This window comes from Helianthus annuus, chromosome 12, assembly GCF_002127325.2.
Source record: "Helianthus annuus cultivar XRQ/B chromosome 12, HanXRQr2.0-SUNRISE, whole genome shotgun sequence".
NCBI classification, from domain to species: Eukaryota; Viridiplantae; Streptophyta; class Magnoliopsida; order Asterales; family Asteraceae; genus Helianthus; species Helianthus annuus.
This window is the reverse complement of record NC_035444.2, coordinates 151,842,634-151,865,940: the sequence shown is the minus strand read 5'-3', so window position 1 is coordinate 151,865,940 and position 23,307 is coordinate 151,842,634. Positions and strand designations below refer to the sequence as shown.

The 23,307-nt window shown below is 39.4% G+C and overlaps 3 non-coding genes across 3 annotated transcripts; all 3 read right to left on the bottom strand.

Moving 5' to 3' along the window:
• Positions 1–8,080: 8,080 nt before the first annotated feature.
• On the bottom strand, positions 8,081–8,240 carry LOC118485264. The gene has a single exon (XR_004875569.1). It is a non-coding gene; the product is annotated as a U1 spliceosomal RNA (small nuclear RNA).
• Positions 8,241–19,730: 11,490 nt separating this feature from the next.
• LOC118485187 lies at positions 19,731–19,890 on the bottom strand. Its single transcript, XR_004875492.1, has one exon. It is a non-coding gene; the product is annotated as a U1 spliceosomal RNA (small nuclear RNA).
• A 1,588-nt stretch (positions 19,891–21,478) lies between these two features.
• LOC118485209 lies at positions 21,479–21,638 on the bottom strand. Its single transcript, XR_004875514.1, has one exon. It is a non-coding gene; the product is annotated as a U1 spliceosomal RNA (small nuclear RNA).
• Positions 21,639–23,307: the final 1,669 nt, after the last annotated feature.

The window sequence follows — 23,307 nt, the reverse complement described above, 5'->3', positions numbered from 1 at the left end:
TTTCTTGATTTTGCTACCCCTATAGATTTTTTTTATTTTTGAAATGTTGCCCCTATAGTTATTTTATAGATCCGCCACTGTTTATGTTTAGATGGTATGTGAGAGGTGATAACTTTTATTTTAAGCTTCCATAATCTACTTCATATAGTTTTCTAAGAGTGGGGATCTTTTACAGACCAAATACGCTTTAATTAACTACACTTGTCGATTAGAGAGAAAGTATACAAATTTGAAGCGAAAGTAAGTCATGTTTTGGTGGTAATAAACTTTTAATAATCCTGCACTTCCATTTAGCAAATGAATTACTACATAGATGCTCAACTGTTTTCATCCCCCATGATGAATTCGAACATTGTATCCCTTATTCACGTTTCTATGGCCTATATATTCTTATTCCTTTTTGGTTTTGTGACATAAAGAAAACAACATTCAGTAACCCCATTGTAATACACCTTTTGATCTTTTACCATAATGTCTTTTATTATGGTATCAGAGCGGTCTTAGAAGATCCTCTAATCATGATTTGTGATGATCAAATGGCCTGTCCTATTCCAGGAATAACAGAGGCACAATATCAACAACTTTTGAAGATATTCAGAAGCAGAGAAGGAAAAATCGATGAAGAAAACTCACCGGCAGCCAACACAAGAGGTAACATTTGTAGAGAAGGAAAAATGATCATCGACTCCGGAGCAACCGAACATATTATTTGTGATGATTCGTCACTAAGAGACAAGACGAAAAGAGGTTATGAACCGCCCGTTACTATACCCAATGGTGAAGCCATCGCCGTTGAAGGTAGAGGAAATTACATTATGCCTAACGGGATGATGCTTAAAGATGTTCTTTATGTTCCCAAGTTTAAGTGCAATTTATTATCAGTTGGTAGATTGTCACGAGACCTCGAATGTGCTGTAACCTTTTTCCCAGATTTTGTTGTTATGCGGAGCTTACGTTCAAGGGCATTGATTGGAGTAGGTCAATACAAAAATGGCCTATACGAGATGGAGTTAATGGGAGACAGGAGGCAAGCCATGATGACAACGCTTAGCACATAGCACAAAAGGTTAGGCCACCCATCAAATTCCAAACTACAACATGTTGATTTCCTCAAAAATTCCACTTTGAAGTCTAAAGGTTTTTGTGATTCGTGTATTAAAGCCAAGTTTGCTAGACTACCATTTCCTGTTAGTACAACTAAAACACATGCTTGCTTTGAAGCCAAGTTTGCTAGACTACCATTTCCTGTTAGTACAACTAAAACACATGCTTGCTTTGATTTATTGCATTGTGATATATGGGGCAAATACCGCACACCTTCCTTTACACGTGCAAGCTATTTTTTATCAATAGTCGATGACTTTAGTCGAGCAACTTGGGTGTTTCTCCTCAAACACAAACACGAGGCAAGCACGTGTCTCAAACTTTTTCACAAAATGGTGCAAATACAATTTGAGAAAAATATCAAAAGAATTAGATGTGACAACGGAGGAGAATTTACCTCAAATCATATGCTCGACTTTTATGCGAAACAAGGAATGGTGCTTGAAACAACTTGTCCACATACGCCACAACAAAAAGGCGTGGTGGAACGAAAGCACAGACACTTGTTGGAAACAGCACGAGCATTAAGATTTGAGGCAAACTTGCCCATAAGATTTTGGGGTGAATGCATCCTAACGGCTACGCATGTGATAAACCGAATGCCATCGGAGGTTATTGGACACAAGACGCCATATGAAATATTGTACAACGAAAAACCTGATTACGAGTACATGAGGGTTTTTGGTTGTCTTGCGTACTACAAAAGTACGGAGACAAAAGGAGATAAATTCGTAATGAAAGGGAAACCTGGAGTTTTTCTAGGCTATCCACCTGGAATGAAGGGATACAAGATTTTGGATATTCAAAATAATAAGATTGTTATTTCAAGGGATGTGAAGTTTATAGAAGAAATCTTCCCTTTTGCAAATGGCAAGGTAGAGAAAGAAGAAATATTTGTTTTACCAAACAAGTGGATCGATGACCATGTAATCGAGGTGGACCAGTCTAAGTCCGAGTCCACTGTGAGCCAAAGTGAGCCCAACTTAGGAGAAGATGCAGATGAGCAGGCTGGCCTTCCACCAAATACCGAAAATGGCACATCCATTGAATCAGCAGAAGTGATTGGGCCTGAAGCCCATGTTGAAAATGAGGGATTGGAAGAAAGCCCACAAACTGGATTTTTTTTGAACCTAGCACTGAGGAACGAACAGGTTGGTCTTGATTCAGAAAATATAATACTTGAACAAGTTCAGCCAATTCCAGAAAATGAAGAGCAACCAAGAGGAAAACGAACCAGGTCCCGTCCGAAACACTTTGACGACTATGAGGTCAAGCTTCCCCCTTCTATGGATCACAAGCAATCCACCACCTCAACGATACATCCCTTAGCACATTTTATTTCATATGATAAGTTCACTAAATCTCATAAAGCTTTTCTAGCGGCCATTACCTCAAGTAGTGAGCCAAAACAATTTGATCAAGCTGCTCGAGACCCAAAGTGGATAGACGCCATGAAGAAAGAAATCCAAGCCCTCGAAAGCAACAAGACTTGGACTTTAGAAGAGTTACCAGAAGGGAAACGGGAAATTGATTCCAAGTGGGTGTATAAAATCAAATATAAACCAAATGGAGACGTCGAAAGGTACAAAGCTCGCCTCGTTGCTAAAGGTTTCACACAAATGGAAGGGGTAGACTTTCATGAAACCTTCGCACCCGTCGCAAAACTTGTGACTGTCCGAACCCTATTAACTGTTGCCGTAAAAAAGGGAATGGTATATACACCAACTTGACGTAAACAATGCTTTCTTGCATGGGGAGTTACATGAAGAAGTTTACATGAAGTTACCTCAAGGATTCAGAAAGCCGAACGATAATAGAGTGTGTAAACTAAAGAAGTCACTTTACGGGCTCAAACAGGCGTCAAGGAATTGGTATCAAAAATTCACAAATTCCTTAATTGAAGTGGGTTTCAAGCAGACTGGGGCAGACCATTCATTGTTCATATTCAAAGGGGAAGATGTTTTTGTTGTTGCGCTCAGATATGTTGATGATATTATCATCACAGGAAATGACTCGAACAAAATATAAGAAACAAAAAACTTTCTCATCAAACAATTCAGCATTAAAGATCTCGGTCCTTTGAAGTTTTTCCTTGGGATAGAAGTCGCTAAAACAAGGGAGGGAATGGTCCTAAGTCAACGAAACTACACGCTAGACATTTTGGAAGAAACAGGAATGATGGGTTGTCGACCAAGTTCATTTCCAATGGAGCAAAATTTAAAACTTGGCAAATGCGATGACGAGCTGCGGGTTGATCCCAACCAGTATCGACGGTGTTAGGGGTATCAGATCAGAGTAGGCTCGAGCGGAAGCGGAACAAACACACACACACACTAGCAGAAAATAAAGAACATGAGAATTTACGTGGTTCGGTCAAGGTGACCTACATCCACGGGTTGCAACTAGGGTTTTACTTTTATTAGATGCTCACAACTGTTTTTAGAATGACACAGACTACAATTACATCATAGGTATTTATAGAACAAGATTAGGTTTCCTACTTGGTCAACAAGTTAACTAAGTGGGCCTAATAACTAGGGACGGCTAACCCTAACTAGCCCTAATTAGGGCCGGCTACCCTAAAGCCTACGAACCCAACAATCTCCCACTCGGAGGCTTTGCATAGTCCACAAAGTGCATCCAAGAAACCCATCACCAGTAACTTCAGTAATCTTTACGTTTAAGTCTTCCCAGCCTCCAGTTCCAAGAACAAGCTAAGACTTCAGTCACATCCAAGCCACCTAGTTGCAACCACACCTCTCATCAAGTAACTGAGAGACCAGTTGAAGCTCCCACAAGCTCCAACCCAACAGTCTTATCAGACCCATTCTCTATTTCAACCGGCTTGCACGATCCACCAGCTCCAGAGATACACCGAGAATTAATACCACTCTCCACATTTTGCAAACTATTTCCAGGAGAGCTTTTTTCTTTAGTCGGAATCTTCGTCTTCAAAACCCAACGGTTCTTTGTGATTGTACCCGGAACATGACCCATGCTCCCACTATCACCAAATCCCCTGACTGGCTTAAACTTAGACCCCCGACCACATTCAACTGACATCCCCAAAGCACCAGGATTCAAGTTCGCAAATTGAACCCTCTTCCGCTTACTAGATTCAGTGAACCAGACTTTATGTTGTACAGGGACGGCTACTCCCTCAACAGGTATCTCAACTAGATACAACGATCCTCGTCTCCTCCCACAGGCAACAACAAGATTTCCATCAATCACCTTCCACTTCCCACCACCAAACTTAACAACTAGTCCCTGTTTATCCAGTTGACTAACAGAAATAAGTTTCTTCGTTAAACCTGGAATTACCCTGACGTTCTTTAAGTTCCATGTAGTGCCCAGTGGAGTCTTCAGATTGACATCTCCCATACCCGTAACATTAAGAACATGACCGTTAGCTAATCGTACCTTTCCAAAGTCTCCTTTTTTCAAATTCACCATCGTCTCCCCGCTGTGCATGGCGTGAAACGAAGAACCAGAATCCATAGCCCAAGAATCTATAGACTCTTCACAGTAAACTAGTACGTCACCATCATATTCATCTGACACAACACTGTTTACATGCTGGCTACCACCCTCTTTCTTAGGATTAGGACACTCGTTTTTAACATGCCCTTTTTCACCACAGTTCCAACACCTCACATTCTTCCCAGCTTTAGACAAGCTTTTCCCACGACTCCCACTGCTTCTGTTATTACCTCTTCCCCTGCTAACACTGAACATACCCGAAGTAGATCCTCCACTAGTGTTCCTTCGGCGACCGTCTTCACCCAAAACACTATCCCGGACCCGATCAAACTTCAAATTTCCAGTTCCAGCAGTTTCAGTGACCGTTGTCACAAATCCTGACCAATTATCAGGTAAGGAAGATAACAAAACCACAGCCTGAGTGTCATCATCCAACTTCATGCCCACAGTTGCTAATCAGGACAAAATTGAATTGACCTCGTTAATCTGATCAGCAACTGAACTGCCTTCGTTCATTCTCATATTAAACAGTTCCCTCATAAGAACACCCTATTACCGGCAGACGGCTTCTCATACATATTTGACAGAGCTTCTAACATATCACGAGCAGTTGTTTCTTACATGATATTAAATGCAACGCTCCTCGTCAAAGCCAATGTAATTTTACCTCTTGCCTTTTTGTCCTTTGAGTTCCAAATTGCCTCGGTAGCTTTATCCATTCCAGCAGGTTTTTCTTCCAGTACCACATCCAAATCGCATTCACCAAGCAACGCCTCTATTTGCATTCTCCACCAAGTAAAATCAGTACCGTTGAACTTCTCGATTCGGAACTTCCCGTCTTCAGCCATAGCAAACGAGAAAAACCAGAAAAAACCACAAGGAACCAAGCAACCGAAACCCGAACAACTTTCAATAAACCAGAAACCCGAAGTACCCGAACCAGCGACTTCTCTTGCAAACCCGAGCGTAAAATCAGCGAATAACCAGGGTTCAAGAACCGAAACCCTAATCGTCAAACACCCCAAAACCACCAGATCTGCAACAGCAGACCCTACGGCGCAAACCCTAGACCTTACGAGCCGTAACCAGGGAATAGGTACGGGCCGTAAACAAGTCAGCGGCGACGGCAGCAACAGCAGATCAAGATCTCCCGTCCAGCTCTCTCCCTCTCCTGCGATAACCGTGTGAACCGTGTATTTAACTAACTGAACCTTTAGCTCTGATACCACTTGTTAGGTGTATCAGATCAGAGTAGGCTCGAGCGGAAGCGGAACAAACACACACACACTAGCAGAAAATAAAGAACACGAGAATTTATGTGGTTCGGTCAAGGTGACCTACGTCCACGGGTTGCAACTAGGGTTTTACTTTTATTAGATGCTTACAACTGTTTTTAGAATGACACAGACTACAATTACATCATAGGTATTTATAGAACAAGATTAGGTTTCCTACTTGGTCAACAAGTTAACTAAGTGGGCCTAATAACTAGGGCCGGCTAACCCTAACTAGGGCAGGCTAACCCTAATTAGGGCCGGCTACCCTAAAGCCTACGAACCCAACAGACGGCTGGTTGGTAAACTCCTTTACTTGCAGGCGACAAGACCTGACATCACATACGCCATCAATGTTCTAAGTCAACTTGTAAATGACCCAAGACAGAGTCACATGGATGCGTGCAACCGAGTTTTATGATACCTTAAGACGACACCGGGTCAAGGTATTTTGATTCCAAAAGGGGGAGGTACAAATCTCACCGCTTACTGTGACTCGGATTGGCTTGGTTGTCTATTCACAAGGCGGTCACGAACAGATTATCTTCTTCTTTTAGGTGGTGCTCCTATTTCATGGAAATCGAAGAAGCAGTCTGTCGTCTCTCGATCATCCGCCGAAGCAGAATATAGAGCAATGGCAAATGCAGTTAGTGAAGTGTTGTGGATGAGGTGGCTCCTTAGCTTGCTTGAACTCGCCCCCATCGGCCTAACACCCTTGTTTTGTGATAATCAAGCCGCTCGTCATATAGCAAACAATCCGGTGTTCCATGAACGAACCAAGCATGTACAAATGGACTGTCATTTCGTTAGAGAACGTGTTGAGTCCAAAGAAATACAACCGATGAAAATTGACGCTAAAAATCAGATTGCCGACATTCTCACGAAGCCCTTGGGTACCTATCAGTTCCGCACGTTACTAGACAAGTCGGGCATTCAAGACCTCCATGCTCCAACTTGAGGGGGAGTAAAGATAGACATTATTTTCTCCCATATATTGTGCTAATCTCTTTATCACCTACCATAGATGGCTCCTATGATCATGCCCTTATTCACGTTTCTATGGCCTATATATTCTTATTCCTTTTTGGTTTTGTGATATAAAGAAAACAACATTCAGTAACCCCATTGTAATACACCTTTTGATCTTTTACCATAATGTCTTTTATTATATTAAACATGTTTTTAATGATTTTTTTTTCTCTCAGTTATCTGTTATTACAGTTTTGTTTCATTTCCAACAACATCTTGATAAATATGTTATATTATCTCACATAAAATGATAAAAAGATGAGGTGAAAGCACGTCACTTCTATTTACCCATAGATGCTCTACTGTTTTCATCCCATGTGTGTTTAAATAGAAGAAACAAAGTGTGCATGGCGAAAGGTGTATAATTAATAAGCAACTACTTAACCAGATGAATCTGTTATTTTTACAATAATTAGTTGGTTATATATGGTTTATATATATAGATATACGTTGACATTTCTGTTGTTCGATGTTCTACCTCTTTAATTGATTATGGATGTAGTTTTTAGTTGACTTAGTTTTGCTATTCAAAACGTAGTAGCAGTTCAGCTTGTTGCCAGTTTATCTTCTATTTCGGTATAATTTCCAAGTTTTTAAGTTGAAATTAATCAGTTGATTATTTGTGACTGCAGTACGAATAAACAATTCGATCATTGCGAGCACGATGATCCTTCTTGATGATGAGAAATGAAACCCCTCAATTTGAAGCACGCTCATCAGATCATCCACCGACTGTTGGTGAATGCTTAGCTCAACTTCAATAAGCACTATGACGAGATGATTGCTAAATCTGATCGTTCAGTTGGTCAACGACTTACTATTACTATTTGCCAATCTTGACATTTTTAAAATTATATTGTCTAACATGAAAAAAAGGACATAGATATGAGAGTGAAATTGAGAAAAAGGGTATACAGCCATTAACTTCAAAGTTTGAATGATACTTGGGATGTATCTGAAATTTACCAAAACAAAAGACAATTTCAACTCTTGAAAATTGCAAGGTACACACCTTTACCAAATCAAACCTAAAATAGATTTATTTATGTTGAAAATAAACTAATAGCTAAAGTACTTTTTAACTACTTGTTTTTGAAAACATTGCCAGTTAGAAAAGGTCAAAAGTTATAAAAACACCAACATAAAAAAAATCAAGCAAAACAAATAAAATCCTAGACAAAAGAATTGGGAAGAGGCCGCGTGAACACAGGCCTCCACTGCCACAAATTATGACGTAGGCTCGACCACTTGGGCCGACCTTAGGCGGGCACCCCTCCTAAGTGCAGTGGAGGTCACCAACCTAGGCCATGGACCTTCTTGATCACCCATTGACCCCGTCCAGGTAAGTGAGTAACCCAAAGGCCTCTTCTCCATTTTAAATCACACCACTTACCCTTGTTTTTTTTCTCTCACCAATGTGGGATACCTCAAATTGCTACTTCTGCTTTTTCTTCAGTTTTCATAGCTTGTGAAACATTAGTAACTACTCTTTCGATATATGTATAGTTTCTTTATTGTATGTTTTATGTTTTTGTAGTTATATGTTCTTATTCTAAGATGAAGTTTTGAGACTACTTTAGATCTGCCAACTTTAAAGTCAAGTAACCGTAAATCGTGTTTTCAGTGATCTTATTTGGTCCTAATCTAACAACGATACCTGGAACATTAATGGAAAAACAAAGAAAAACCAATCAAAGTTCACAAGAAAGCATTGCTTTGACGAACAAGACGTGTACAACTGGATTGAAAACGACATCTAAAAATATATGGCTTTGGTTTAACTGTGAAACCACTTGTGTTTTTTTATTGGTGTAAAATTTGTGGTTTCCCTGTTAGCAACATTTTCCTTGAAAAACAATTGTGCTTTTTATTTGATGTTTTAATTATGTGTCTAGTTGTATCAAACATGTTTGTCATTTTGTAATTGATTTTTTTGTGACTGCAGTTCGGATAAAATATTCGAACACGGTATATCCCTTCTTGACGATGAGAAAGTAAACCACTCGATTTGAAGCACGGTCATCAGATCATCCACTCAGCGTTGGCGAAACTTCATTAATCCCTATGACAAGATGATTGCTAAATTAGATGGTTCAGTTGGTTAACAACTTACTATTTACCACTCTCACAGGGTCAAAAGTAGAAATATAACCAAATCACGCAAACCAAAAGAGACTTAAGACTTAAGAACTAGGAAGAGGCCGCAGAAGTCCTTATCAAGGGGGATGGAGAGAGAGCGGAGGAGGGGTCAACCGGGTCTTCACGGCCTAAGCAGGAATAACCAAGAGTGGGCAACATACAAAAGCAAGCATACAAGGAAGAAGGAGGCCAGCAACATCAAAGCATGGAGACCAAAGGAAGCAGCGGTTAGTATTTTCGTCAACAACATCCCTGATGGGATTTTTGAAGAAGATTTGAAGTTGAAGTTCAGGGATTTTGGAGTGTTATCTTCTGTTTACATTGCTAGGAAGAAAGACAAACTTGGCAACAATTTTGGTTTTGTCCGATTCCTCAATGTGAACGATAGGGATGGCTTTGTAAAATCGATTGGAGACGTGTTTATCGGGGGGGCAAAGCTGGGAATCAACTTAGCGAAGTACGACAAATGGGGCGAACAGGCTAAGACCTCCCCGGTCATTTCAGGTAGGTCTTCGCAGCAATCGACGGAGGGGCTCAAGCATGCTCATGCATGGCCATCGCTAAATCTCAATACTCGTTCATGGGGCGCTTTTCGTGACTCGGTTTCGTGGGATAAGCCGAAACAAAATACCAGAACTGTTTTGTTAGCCCCTGATGAATCCGAATCGTCAGTGGCTTGGAAGAAGGCATCTTTGGTAGGTGAAGCATTAGGTCTTCAGGAGCTTTGTAATATTCATGGGCTTTTAGGAGGGTTTGGTGTGCCAGAGTGTAAAGTTAGATACCTGGGAGGCCTCAATGCGCTTATCGAATTTAACCTCATTTCGGATGCTATCGAATTCATGGAAGGTAAAGTGGAGGAATGGAAGTCGGTTTTCAGGTCATTGGAGCACTGGAGTCCAAATTTCAAGCAACAGGAGAGACTGGCTTGGATCATAGTTAGAGAAGTTCCTGCTCACTTATGGTCCAGTTCTACTTTCGACTTAATCGGTAACTGTCTGGGAAGAGTTGTTCAATCGTCGAAGGCTTCGAGTTCCGATGTAAACTTGTCTTTCGATAAAATAGCGATTCTTACCAAAGAGAAGTGTCGCATCAAGGATCAAATTCAGGTTAAATGGAATAATTTTTCTGTTCCGATTTGGGTAGAGGAAGATTGCTCGAGTTGGGTTCCGTGGAAAACTGAGGAATTTCGCAACTCTGTTGGGAATTCTCACCGGCCGGTGGAAGAGGAAAAGTCTCCGGCAAGGGGCGGTACGTCGGGTATCGAAGTTGATGGGGAGTTGTGCAATTCTTGTAGAGAGACCAATCAAATGCCACCATTGGAGGACACAAGCATGCAAAACCGTTTGGTTTCCCCAGAAGTGTGCATGATAGAAAAGGCGGCGAGAGAGGATAAGGTTGTTGAAGTGGGGCCTGATGTTAATGTGGAGTGCCAGGAGACTTTTGGCAATGAGCCCAGGAACTTGGTTGCAAATATCGACATGGAGGTGGGCCATGTGGATTTTCAATATTCTAGAAAGAGATCAAGGCCCAACTCGTTGGAGCCCACCTCAAAAGGGTTTCTTGAGGAGTGGGACCTCAATTCTCCTCCTGTTGATGGAATCTTCAGTAATATCAATGTCTCTGTGCCTTCAAACTCGAAAAGAAACATGAGAAGAAAAGGCAAAAGAACTCAATTGCACTGCGATGGAGACTCTTCAGCTCAGTTGGAAGCATGGGATTTTCCTATGCCGCCCCCTTTTATAAATCACGATGCCCAATCAGATCTGGTATCTGGCATAGATAATTTAAAATCCACTTCAGACGTTCCTAATGATTTAATCAGGAAGGCGCAGGTATTGCAAAATGAGGTTGATAATACTATTCATGTGGGCAATGCAGTGGGAGTGGTTTTTGAGGAAAGGGAATCAGAGGCTAGACAATTTGTTTCAGGAGAGGTGTCTAAGATGGGTATCCAATGAATTTTCTCAGCTTAAATATTAGAGGTTTGGGTGACTCGCGGAAACCAGGATGGGTTCGTGATGTCGTGCGAAAACATAAGATCAGTTTTTTGGGATTGCAAGAAACTCAGTTTGTTGATTTGGAGGGAGTGGATATGAGAAACTTTTGGGGTAGAGCAAATTTTGATTTTGAATATGTTGGTTCTAACGGCAGATCTGGGGGTATTTTAAGCGCTTGGGACCCCTCGATTTTTTCTAAATCAGTTGTGGTGAAGAATCGGAATTTTCTGCTTATCTCTGGTACAGTCAAAGGCTTTAGTGAGGGCTTCAATATCCTCAACATATATGCTCCTCAGGGTACAGTTGCGAAGAGGGCTCTATGGCAGCAATTGAAGGATCTTCGACAATCGACGCAAGGTTTCTGGGTGCTATTCGGAGACTTCAATGCGGTCCGCTTCCAGGAGGATCGGAAAAATTCTGTCTTTGATGTCGCGTCGTCGAATGATTTCAATGATTTCATCTACGCTTCGGACCTGCACGAATTCTTAATGAAAGGCAGAAAATTTACTTTTTGTAAAGGTAAGGGTTCGAACCCCAAACTGAGCAAAATTGATCGTTTTCTTGTTTGTCATGGATTTATGGAAAGATGGTCAGATGCGTGCCTCTTAGCCCTTCCCCGCTTTCTTTCGGATCACTCGCCTCTTGTCCTAGCGATTGACCCGATTGACTACGGTCCCATTCCATTCCGTGTTTTCAATTCATGGATTGATAAAGGCAGTTTGGCGGATGTGGTAAAAAGCGCCAGCGACTCGTTCAGCTTTACGGGCAATCCGGATTTATATCTTGCAAAGAAGTTGCAACATTTGAAGAAGGCGATCAAGGCTTGGGCCATGGTTACTAAAAATAAAGAAGAGGAGCTAAAAGATAGCCTTATTTCAGATCTATGCAACCTTGATGAAGTTATGGAAAGTAGAGATTTGGAGGAGGATGACTTATGGATCTACTCTGAATGTAAGTCAAAACTTCTGGAGCTGGAAGAAGGTAAATTAAAAGACTTAAAGCAGATATCTCGGGTTAAATGGTCATCGTTTGGGGACGAAAACTCGGCTTATTTTCATGGGATGATTAAAAATAAAGAGGCTAGAAGCAAATTACACGGGTTAGTCATTAATGGCCAATGGTGTAATAATCCGAAGCTAGTGAAAAGAGAAGCTCAAAAATTCTTCGCCAACCGATTTAAAGAAAATTGGGCACACAGACCTTCGTTAAGTTGCCCAAACATAAAAAAGTTGTCTGATGAAGAAGCTTTTGGGTTAGTTGAACCTTTCTCAGCTACGGAAATCAAAGGAGCGGTTTGGGATTGTGGAGGGGATAAAGCGCCAGGGCCCGATGGGTTTAATTTCCGTTTCATAAAACGGTTTTGGGACATCCTGGGGGCAGATTTTGTGGCAGCGGCAAATCATTTTCATGAAGTTGGGTCCATATCAAGAGGTTGTTCTTCTTCCTTCATCTCTCTTATTCCCAAAACTAATGACCCGGTTAGTCTTAATGAATTTAGACCCATCAATCTAATTGGGTCCTTTAGTAAGGTCATTTCCAAGATCCTTGCAAATAGACTCAAAAAGGTGTTAAATTCGGTTATTTCGGACTCCCAATCGGCTTTTCTAAAAGGTAGAAACATTATTGACGGTCCCCTAATAATAAATGAAATTCTAGCTTGGATCAAGAAAAAGAAATCAAAGGCTCTCTTATTTAAAATTGATTTTGAAAAAGCTTTTGACAATATAAACTGGAATTACATTATTTTCTTGTTGGAACAAATGAATTTTCCTTCAAAATGGAGGATTTGGGTCAAAGGCATTTTGTCTTCGGCTCGTTCGTCCGTGCTTATCAATGGTTCGCCTACTTTCGAGTTTGATTTTCAAAAAGGAATAAGGCAAGGGGATCCGCTGTCGCCCTTCCTTTTTATTATCGGTATGGAAGGCATGGTTTGTATGCTAAATAAAGCGGTCGAAAATGGCATCTTCAAGGGGTTCGTATGTCCTAATGGGGGGCCCATTATCTCGCATCTTCTCTTTGCGGACGATGCACTTTTATTAGGGGAATGGTCGAAGGAAAATACTATCAACATGGCGCGGATTCTTCGTTGTTTCCATCTTGTTTCGGGGCTCAAAATTAACTACTCCAAGTCAAAACTTTTTGGGATAGGGGCGAATGAGATAGAAGTTTTATCATTTGCTAACTCGATTGGATGTGACATGGGATCCCTTCCTTGTTCATATCTTGGTCTTGTAATTGGTGCAAACATGAATAGAATTAATCATTGGGCACCGGTGTTGGATGCTTTTGATAAACGCCTTTCGCTTTGGAAGGCGTCGGTCCTTTCTACCGGGGGACGAATCACCCTTTTGAAAGCGGTTATGGAAACATTGCCCACTTATTATTTCTCTTTGTTTAAAGCGCCCGCTTATATCTTAGCAAAGTTGGAAGCAAAAAGAAGGAATTTTTTTTGGGGTGGGAAAGATGGAACGAACAAAATTAGTTGGGTTGGTTGGAAGAAAATTACTACCCCCATTGAGGCGGGTGGTTTGGGTCTTACGCCTCTTAGGGACGCAAACATCGCTCTCCTCACGAAGTGGTGGTGGAGGTTTAAAATCGAGAATAATGCCTTATGGAAAAAAGTGGTGGTTTCTATCCATAATTCTAACCGGTCTTGGCCTATCCTCCCGTATTCCAAAAGCGTACCGGGTACTTGGAGTACGATTGCAAAATTGGAAAATCACTTGGCTAATTCTAATGTGAACTTGGGGAAGCTTATAAAGGGGGAGCTTGGGAGGGGAGATAAAATCCGTTTTTGGATTGACCCGTGGTTATTGTTGGAAATCTGATATTAGGGTTTGAAGAATGCAGAAATCTTATGTTCATATATCGAATGAATTGATAAAATATCAAGTGTGTATTACATATGTATATATACGGACATTAGTGACAGTAACCGTCACATATAACTTAGGTTAGTAAAATAAATAAATAAATAAATATAACAGTAATAATGATCTAGCTTATAATTATTATTCTAACACCCTCCCGTAAGCTTGATCATTTCAGATTCATTTGTAGTAGTCCTCTTAATCTTGTGTAGTCCTTTGGCTGTAGAGCTTTTGTCATAATGTCTGCTAGCTGATCCTTTGTAGCACAGAATAGTACGCTTACTTCCCTCCTTTTTATTAGATCTCTTATGAAATGATACTTAACTCTTATGTGTTTGCTTTTACCGTGATATACTGGATCTCTGGCCAAACAAATAGTTGACTTGTTATCACAGTAGATTGGTATTGTATAATCTTCTTTTCCTTGTAGGTCATCTAAAACTCCTTTAATCCATAAGGCTTGACATCCAGTTAAACATAGAGCCATGTATTCAGCTTCAGTTGATGATAATGCCACTACCTTTTGCTTCTTTGACTGCCAAGATATGGGACCTGATCCTAAATGAAAAATGTAACCTGACGTGCTTTTGCTATCATCTATATTTCCTGCGTAGTCACTATCACTGTACCCCATCAAGTGTTTCTTCCCTCCTTTCGAGTATGTGATTCCTAATTCCTGAGTCCCTTTTATGTATTTAAGTATACGCTTCGCCGCTTCCCAGTGACTTCTCTTTGGGCATTCCATAAATCTACTTACTTTGCTTACAGCAAACATAATGTCTGGCCTGGTATTCGTTAAATACATCAGACTTCCAACCAAACTACGATATATTCTTTCATCTATAAATTCGGCTGGATCTTCTTTTGACAATCTTAATCCATACTCCATGGGAGTTGACACTGTATTGCAGTGTGTCATATTATATTTCTCCAGCAGATTTTTCATATACTTCTTTTGTGATAGAATAATATTTCCATCCTCATACGTAACTTCCATACCAAGAAAATAATGCAAACGACCCATATCCGTCATTTCAAACTCCCTTTTCATTGAATCTTTGAACTCAGAGATCAAGTTCATCGAGTCACTTGCTATTATCAAATCGTCTACATACAAGCATATCACAATCTTTCCTTCTTTTGTATTCTTGATGTAGAGAGTGTGTTCATAGATACATTTTTTAAACTTATTCTTGATAAAGTATGTATCTATTCGACTGTACCAAGCCCTAGGAGCTTGTTTTAAACCATATAGTGCTCTCTTGAGAAAACATACCTTTTTCTCTTCTCCTTTTTTGATGTAGCCTTGAGGTTGCTCTATATAGACTTGTTCATCCAGATTTCCATTTAGGAAAGCAGTTTTCACGTCCATTTGATGTAGATGCCACTCATGTTGTGCTGCTAAAGCTAATACCAGACGAACAGTCTCAAATCTAATTACCGGAGCGAAAACTTCTTGATAATCTATTCCGTATTTTTGTTTATACCCTTTTACAACTAACCTTGCCTTGTATTTGTCTACATTCCCTTTCTCATCATATTTTGTCTTGTAAATCCACTTAACACCTATCGGTTTTTGTTTTCCTGGTGGATCCACAAGTTCCCATGTTTGATTCTTTTGTATTGATTCTATCTCTCTGTCCATTGCTTCTTGCCATTTTGAATCCTTGCTAGCTTCTTCGAATGTTGTGGGATCAGAACTAGCATATAAAACAAAATTGACTACTTGGTTCTCTTTATACTTTTGCTGAACTTCTGCCTCAGTGAGTTTCCTCGTCCCTCGATATATATTCCGTATGGTTTTGGTTCGGATAACTTCATTTTCAGAATCTGATGAAGATGAGTTGTTATCCTGTTGATGATTTGATGTCGATGAAGCCGCATTATCTTGCTGTTGACAAACAGATTCTGGTTCATGTAAGGTTTCAACTTGCTGTTCATCACTGATAGTTTGAGATGGTGTTCCTGTTTCTTGCAGTGAGTTTCCATTGTTCACGGGCGAGTCATCCGATGATTGCTCAACTTGTATATTATCCGGTATATCATTTCTATGAATCTGAGGTTCGTTTGTATCAGATATTATGAAAGGAGTCCCTGCACTTTCTGTATTTGTGACCCATTGCTTATTTTCATCAAACACCACATCTCGACTTATAATCATCTTCTTAGTTAATGGGTTATACAATTTATATCCTTTACTTTGTTCACTGTAACCCACGAATATTGTTCTTTCGGTCTTTTCATCTAACTTACCTCGATATTGTTTAGGAACATGAGCGTAAGCTAAGCTTCCAAACACCTTAAGATGTTCTACGTTTGGTTTTCTACCGTTCCATGCTTCATACGGTGTCACATCGGGTCTTGTTTTGGTAACTGTGCGATTTAGAATGTAAGTTGCACACGCTATTGCTTCTGCCCAGTAGTTATTCGGTAGGTGTTTGACATTCATCATACTCCTGCTTAGTTCCATTAACGTCCTATTTTTTCTTTCTGCCACCCCATTCTGTTGGGGTGTGTAACTGTTTGTTAATTGATGGCGTATTCCATATGTCTTTAAGTATTCTTGGAAAGGCTTACTACAGTATTCTCCTCCTCGATCCGTTCTCAGTGTCTTAATTAAATAACCTGATTGTCTTTCATTTAAAGCTTTGAAAGTCTTGAAGAAATTCAATGCTTCTGATTTGTATTTTAGAAAGAACACCCAAGTTTTCCTTGAATAATCGTCGATGAAAGTGATAAAGTACTTACATCCTCCTATTGATTCTGTCCGCATAGGACCACATATGTCGGAGTGAACTAACTCTAAGGGTTTACTAGCTTTCCATGTAACTCTCTTTGAGAACGACATTCTCGCTTGTTTACCCGAGATGCATCCCTCACATACATTTTCATCCTTGGTTATTTTCGGTAGCCCAAGTACAGACTCTTTATTTTTCATGCTAACTAGTGTGTCCATGTTGACATGAGCATATCTTTTGTGCCATAAACTTGAAGTCTCTTTGGTAGTCATCGTTAATGCAAGGTTCAGATCATTGCCTAACTGCAGCGGAAACATCTTATTGCTAGTCATCTTAACATCTCCGACAACATCATTCTTAATGTCCTTAATAATGCATCGATCTTTCTTGAAGAGTACAGTATAACCTTTTTGGATAAGTTGCCCTATACTCAACAGATTATGTTTTAATCCTTTGACATAAAATACGTTCGGTATTTTTCGTGTATGCTCCTTAATTCTTATTGATACTTCTCCACTTCCAAGCACATCCAAACGTTTATCATCTCCGGTTCTAACTTCTCGATTTACTGACTCATCTAATTTAACAAACAGATCTCGATTGCCTGTCATGTGGTTGCTACAACCACTATCCAAGTACCAACAATCCTGTTTGACCGTTTCTTCCATATTAAATATCATAAACATTGTGTCATCTTGATCTATGACCTCTTCTTCTTTGTGTATTAAAACATTATCCGACTTGTCATTGTCCTCTTTTCTTTGACAAAATTTAGCCGTGTGACCCATCCTTTGACAATTATAACATCTAACCGAACTCCAGTTTCGGCCTCTAAATTTACTTCTTCCCTTTCCTCCTGTTTCGCTTCTTGATTGTCCATATCTATCATTACTTGCGTTTTGTAATTGAAATGCATGCTCGGTTGGAGTATCTTCATATCTCTTCAATCTCAATTCATGAGATTGAAGGATTCCCATTAATTCTTCAGTCGAAATACTATCAAGATCTTTTGTTTCTTCAACAGTGATTACAACCGACTCGAAGTTTCGTGTTAAACTTCGTAGAATTTTTTCTACTATTCGTTGTTCACTGATTGTTTCTTCATTCATCCGTAATTTATTAACAACAATAATTATTCTGTTGAAGTAATCTTCAACAGATTCCCCTTCCTTCATATTTAGTGTATCGAATTCATAACGAAGGGATTGAAGTTTAACAGATTTTACCCGATTTTCGCCCTGATAGGATTTTCGTAAGATACTCCATGCTTCCTTTGATGATTTTGCAAGTGCAATCCTTTCGAAGATAGTGTCCCCTACCGATTGAAACAGAATATGTAGTGCTCGCTTGTCCTTTTTTACTGCATCTTTGTATGCAGCGGTTGCCTCTTCTGTGGGATTAGTACCCAATTCGCGAATTCCTTCTTCAATAACACCCCACAAATCTTGTGATTCGAATAGGACTTTGATTTGAATGTTCCAGTGATAATAATTCTGTCCAGTGAATTTTGGGATCTGAGTTTGTATTCCTTGCATCGGATTCATCATTGATTTGATTTCTGCAGATTTGATCGATGTGGCTCTGATACCACTATGTTGGAAATCTGATATTAGGGTTTGAAGAATGCAGAAATCTTATGTTCATATATCGAATGAATTGATAAAATATCAAGTGTGTATTACATATGTATATATACGGACATTAGTGACAGTAACCGTCACATATAACTTAGGTTAGTAAAATAAATAAATAAATAAATATAACAGTAATAATGATCTAGCTTATAAAATTACTACCCCCATTGAGGCGGGTGGTTTGGGTCTTACGCCTCTTAGGGACGCAAACATCGCTCTCCTCACGAAGTGGTGGTGGAGGTTTAAAATCGAGAATAATGCCTTATGGAAAAAAGTGGTGGTTTCTATCCATAATTCTAACCGGTCTTGGCCTATCCTCCCGTATTCCAAAAGCGTACCGGGTACTTGGAGTACGATTGCAAAATTGGAAAATCACTTGGCTAATTCTAATGTGAACTTGGGGAAGCTTATAAAGGGGGAGCTTGGGAGGGGAGATAAAATCCGTTTTTGGATTGACCCGTGGTTATCCGCGGACCCGTTACGCAACACTTTCACTAAACTTTTCGATCTTGAAAAGGATAAATCGCGGTCCATAAAAGATTGTTACGAAGAGTCAAACGGTATGGTTACATGGAAGTGGAACTGGAAGAGGACCACTTTTAATGTCGAGGAGAACATGGAACTACAAGATTGCCTTCGAATGTTGAACAATTGCTATACTCAAGACAAAGAAGATAAATGGAAATGGCTGGGCAAAAGTAGTGAGGCTTTCTCGGTTTCAGATATGAAGGACCTTCTGTTTGAAGCCTCCAACCAGGTATCAAATCATTCTCTCAACTGGAGCAAATGGGTTCCTAAAAAAGTCATGATTTTTGCATGGCAAGCAAACCAAAATAGGATCCCTACTAAGATGGAATTAAGTAAAAGAAACGTCAACGTCGGGTCGGCGATTTGTTCTCTTTGTTCTGAAGGTGAAGAATCATGTGATCATTTGCTGAATGAGTGTGCATTTGCTGCTCATATTTGGTCAGCAGTCTCTTCTTGGTGCAAGGTCTCCCCCATATACGCGTTTTCGGTCCCTGAGCTTCTTAATGTTTACAAGAATGTCAATCTGCCAAAAATCGAAAGCAACATCTTTTATGGTATAATTCTCACGACTTGCTGGATTATATGGAAGACGAGGAACGAGTGTGTTTTTTCTTCCGGAATATTGAACGTTACCAAAGCGGTGGAAGAAATAAAATCGTGTAGCTTCCTTTGGATTAAGAACAGATCACCGTGTAAGGATTTAGTTTGGGCGGAGTGGACTAAATGCCCGTTGTAATGCTTTGTTTCTTCTTGTAGTGTTGGTTCCTAGCGTCTTGCTAGGTTTTTTAATGAAAGTAGCCGTTCAAAAAAAAAAAAAACTAGGAAGAGGCCGCGCGAACGCAGGCCTCCACTGCCACAAATTATGACGTAGGTCAAAAGTAGAAATATAACCAAATCACGCAAACCAAAAGAGACTTAAGACTTAAGAACTAGGAAGAGGCCGCGCGAACGCAGGCCTCCACTGCCACAAATTATGACGTAGGCTCGACCACTTGGGCCGACCTTAGGCGGGCACCCCTCCTAAGTGCAATGGAGGTAACCAACCTAGGCCATGGACTTTCTTGATCGCCCATTGACCCCGTCCAGGTAAGTGAGTAACCCAAAGGCCTCTTCTCCTTTTTGTATCACACCACCAACCCTTACTTCTATCTATACACCGATGTGGGATACCCTCATATTTGCTACTTCTGTTCTTCTTCAGTTTTCACAACTTGTGAAACATTAGTTAAGTACTCTCTCCATATATAGTTGAATTTGTAAACTTGTGAATTATATATTTATTATTATGTGTTTGTAGTTATATATCTATGTTTTGTAAGCAGACGTTTTAGGATTAGTTTTGGTTTGCCAAGTTTAAAGTGAAGTAACCATATTTTGTGTTTCAGTGATATTATCTGGCTCGAATCAAACTGTCAGAATTGCCCGCTTTAAATGTATCTACCAACGATAATTGAAAGATTAGTGGAAAAAAGGAGAAAAATCAATCAGATGCAGGACGTTGACAAACAAGACATGCACAATTGTATTGAAAATGACATTATAAAATATACTGGTTTTCCTAACTGTGAAACCCTCGATTCAAATGTAGTTATATCATGTTCATATCTTTTAACAACTAGAAGTTTTAGGAACTTGTTTGAAGTGGTAGTCTGGTATGGCATGTTTGGAGTACATGTTCTTTTTAAGGTCTCTAAAAAGTCTCAGGGGCAGATATACATTAGAACAAGGGGTAGCCCCCGCTACCTTTGACACTCAGGCGGTAGTGTAATTTTTTTTTTCAAAATTTGACGTTTTCTTGATTTTGCTACCCTATAGATTTTTTTTTTTAATTTTTGAAACGTTGCCCCTATAGTTATTTTATAGATCCGCCACTGTTAATGTTTAGACGGTATGTGAGAGGTGATAACTTTAATTTTAAGCTTCAATAATCTACTTCATATAGTTTTTTAAGAGTGGGGATCTTTTACAGACCAAATACGCTTTAATTAACTACACTTGTCGATTAGAGAGAAAGTATACAAATTTGAAGCGAAAGTAAGTCGTGCTTTGGTGGTGATAAACTGTTAATAATCCTACACTTCCATTTAGCAAATGAATTACTACATAGATGCTCAACTGTTTTCATCCCCCATGATGAATTCGAACATTGTATCCCTTATTGACGATGAGAAAGGAAACAACCCGATTTGAAGCACGCTCATAAGATCATCGACCCAGTGTTGGCGAATGCGTAGCTCAACTTCGTTAAGCCCTATGGGTCTACTCTATGACAAGATGATTTCTAAACTAGATGGTCTAGTTGGTCAAACAACTTACTATTTACCAATCTCACATTTTCAAAATTTATTGTTTAACATGAAAATAAGGACATGGATATGTGAGAGATTGAGAAAAGGGTAAGTAGTCATTTAAGTTAAAAGTTTGAATGATTTTTAGGATGTTTTAAAAGGAATGCATCTGAAATTTACCAAAACAAAAGACTATTTCAACTCTAAAAATAATAGTAAGTACACCTCTACCAATTCATTTCAAATCTAGAATAAAGCTATAAGTACTTTATGATGAAAAACAACTATAAGCTAAACTACTTAAATCTGTTTTGTGTTTGAAGACACTGGCAGATAGAAAGGGTCATAAAAGCAAATCAGGCAAACCAAAAGAGACTTTAAACTAAAAATTGGGAAGAGGCTGCGCGAACACAAGCCTCCACTGCCACAAATTATGACGTAGGCTCGACCACTTGGGCCGACCTTAGGCGGGCACCCCTCCTAAGTGCAATGGAGGTCACCAACCTAGGCCATGGACCTTTTTGATCGCCCATTGACCCCGTCCAGGTAAGTGAGTAACCCAAAAGCCTCTTCTCCTTTTTGTATCACACCACCTACCCTTGCTTCTTTCTATACACCGATGTGGGATACCCTCATATTTGCTACTTTTTCTTCTTCAGTGTTTCACAGCATGTGAAACATAAGCCAATTACTCTCTTGAGATATATGCTTCTATTTCTTTGTTATATAGTAATGTTTTTGTGATTACATATAGAATTCGTTAATTATTGTTTACCAAATGCAAAGTAAACCATATTTTGTGTTTGAGTAATATTGTTTGGCTCGAATAAAACTGCCTGAATTGCACGCCTTTTTGATCTAACAACGTAATTAATGAAGAAAAGTGGAGGAACTTGACGTGCACAGTTGTATTGAAAAATAGATTGTTTTATTATCTTGATAACAAAACCCCTCTATTCAAATGTAGTTAGGGTAGTCGGAGTGGTGCGGGGAGTGCATTCGGGGACATGCTTTCACCGATCGGTGATTGACCCCGCCCCTTTTTTCGGTGATTCGGTGACTTCTTTTTCGTTGTACACTCACCGATTGTTTGAGTGGGATTATTGAGGAATGTAGCCGTTAATCAGAAATAAAAAATAAATAACTCAAACACCCTAAAGTGATTGAACCATACCCTTTGATTGAGTGCAAAATAGGGAGTGGAATGTGGAGTTGACATGGCATGATACTATTGGCTAGAGAATAACTCAAACACCCTAAAGTGATTGAACCACACCCTCCACCCTTAGTTCATGTTCATTTCTTTAATTTACAGCCATAACTACTCTAAACTTGTTTGAAGTGTTAGTCTGGTATGTATGGCATGTTTGGACATGTTCTTTTTATGGTTTTCTACAGACAGGTCTTCTGTTTATGAGTGATAACTCTTATTTGAAAAAAAGGCTTCAAAGAGTTCTTTGTAAAAGAGTGGAACCTTTTTGTAGACCAAATACACTTGCTTTAAATAACTACACTTCTTGTTGATTAGAGACCAATGGTGAAGCAAAAGTAAACTGTTAATAGTCCTGCACTTCCATTTAGCAAATGAATTGATGTTCAACTGTTTGCATCCCGTCGCGTATGTTTAATCAAATTATTTACTACTAACGAATGTGGATTTCGATAGTAATTAGTTGGATATATACAGTATAGGTATATTATGTAACAAGATGTTGTTAAAACCTCACAAACTAATCAATGATAAACTCTTATAAATAGTGCCTCTAGAGCCTTTTCTGCATCAGGTCCCTACTTAGATATCCGTAGTCCAATATCCTAGTAGAGTTGTCCTAATCAAAAGAAAACTAACACATCTACCATGTCAATAATAATAATAATAATAATAATAATAATAATAATAATAATAATAATAATAATAATAATAATAATAAAAATCATCAAAAAGAGGGATAAAACCAGAGGCGGAGGATAGTGGGTGCTCGGGGGTGCACCCGCCCACCCCAATATTTCGGTTAGAAGTGTACAAGTTCCGATTTTTCGTTCGAAAATTTTAAAATTATATAGGATAGCCCCCCAGATTATTTTACCTAAATTGTATATTCTAAATATTTATAAACTTTGTATATAAATGATGGGTAGTTTGGTAAATATACACTTTGTTTTATTTGGAACTATTATTATTTGACCCGATTTGAATCGAATAGCCAACCCGACCCGAACCTA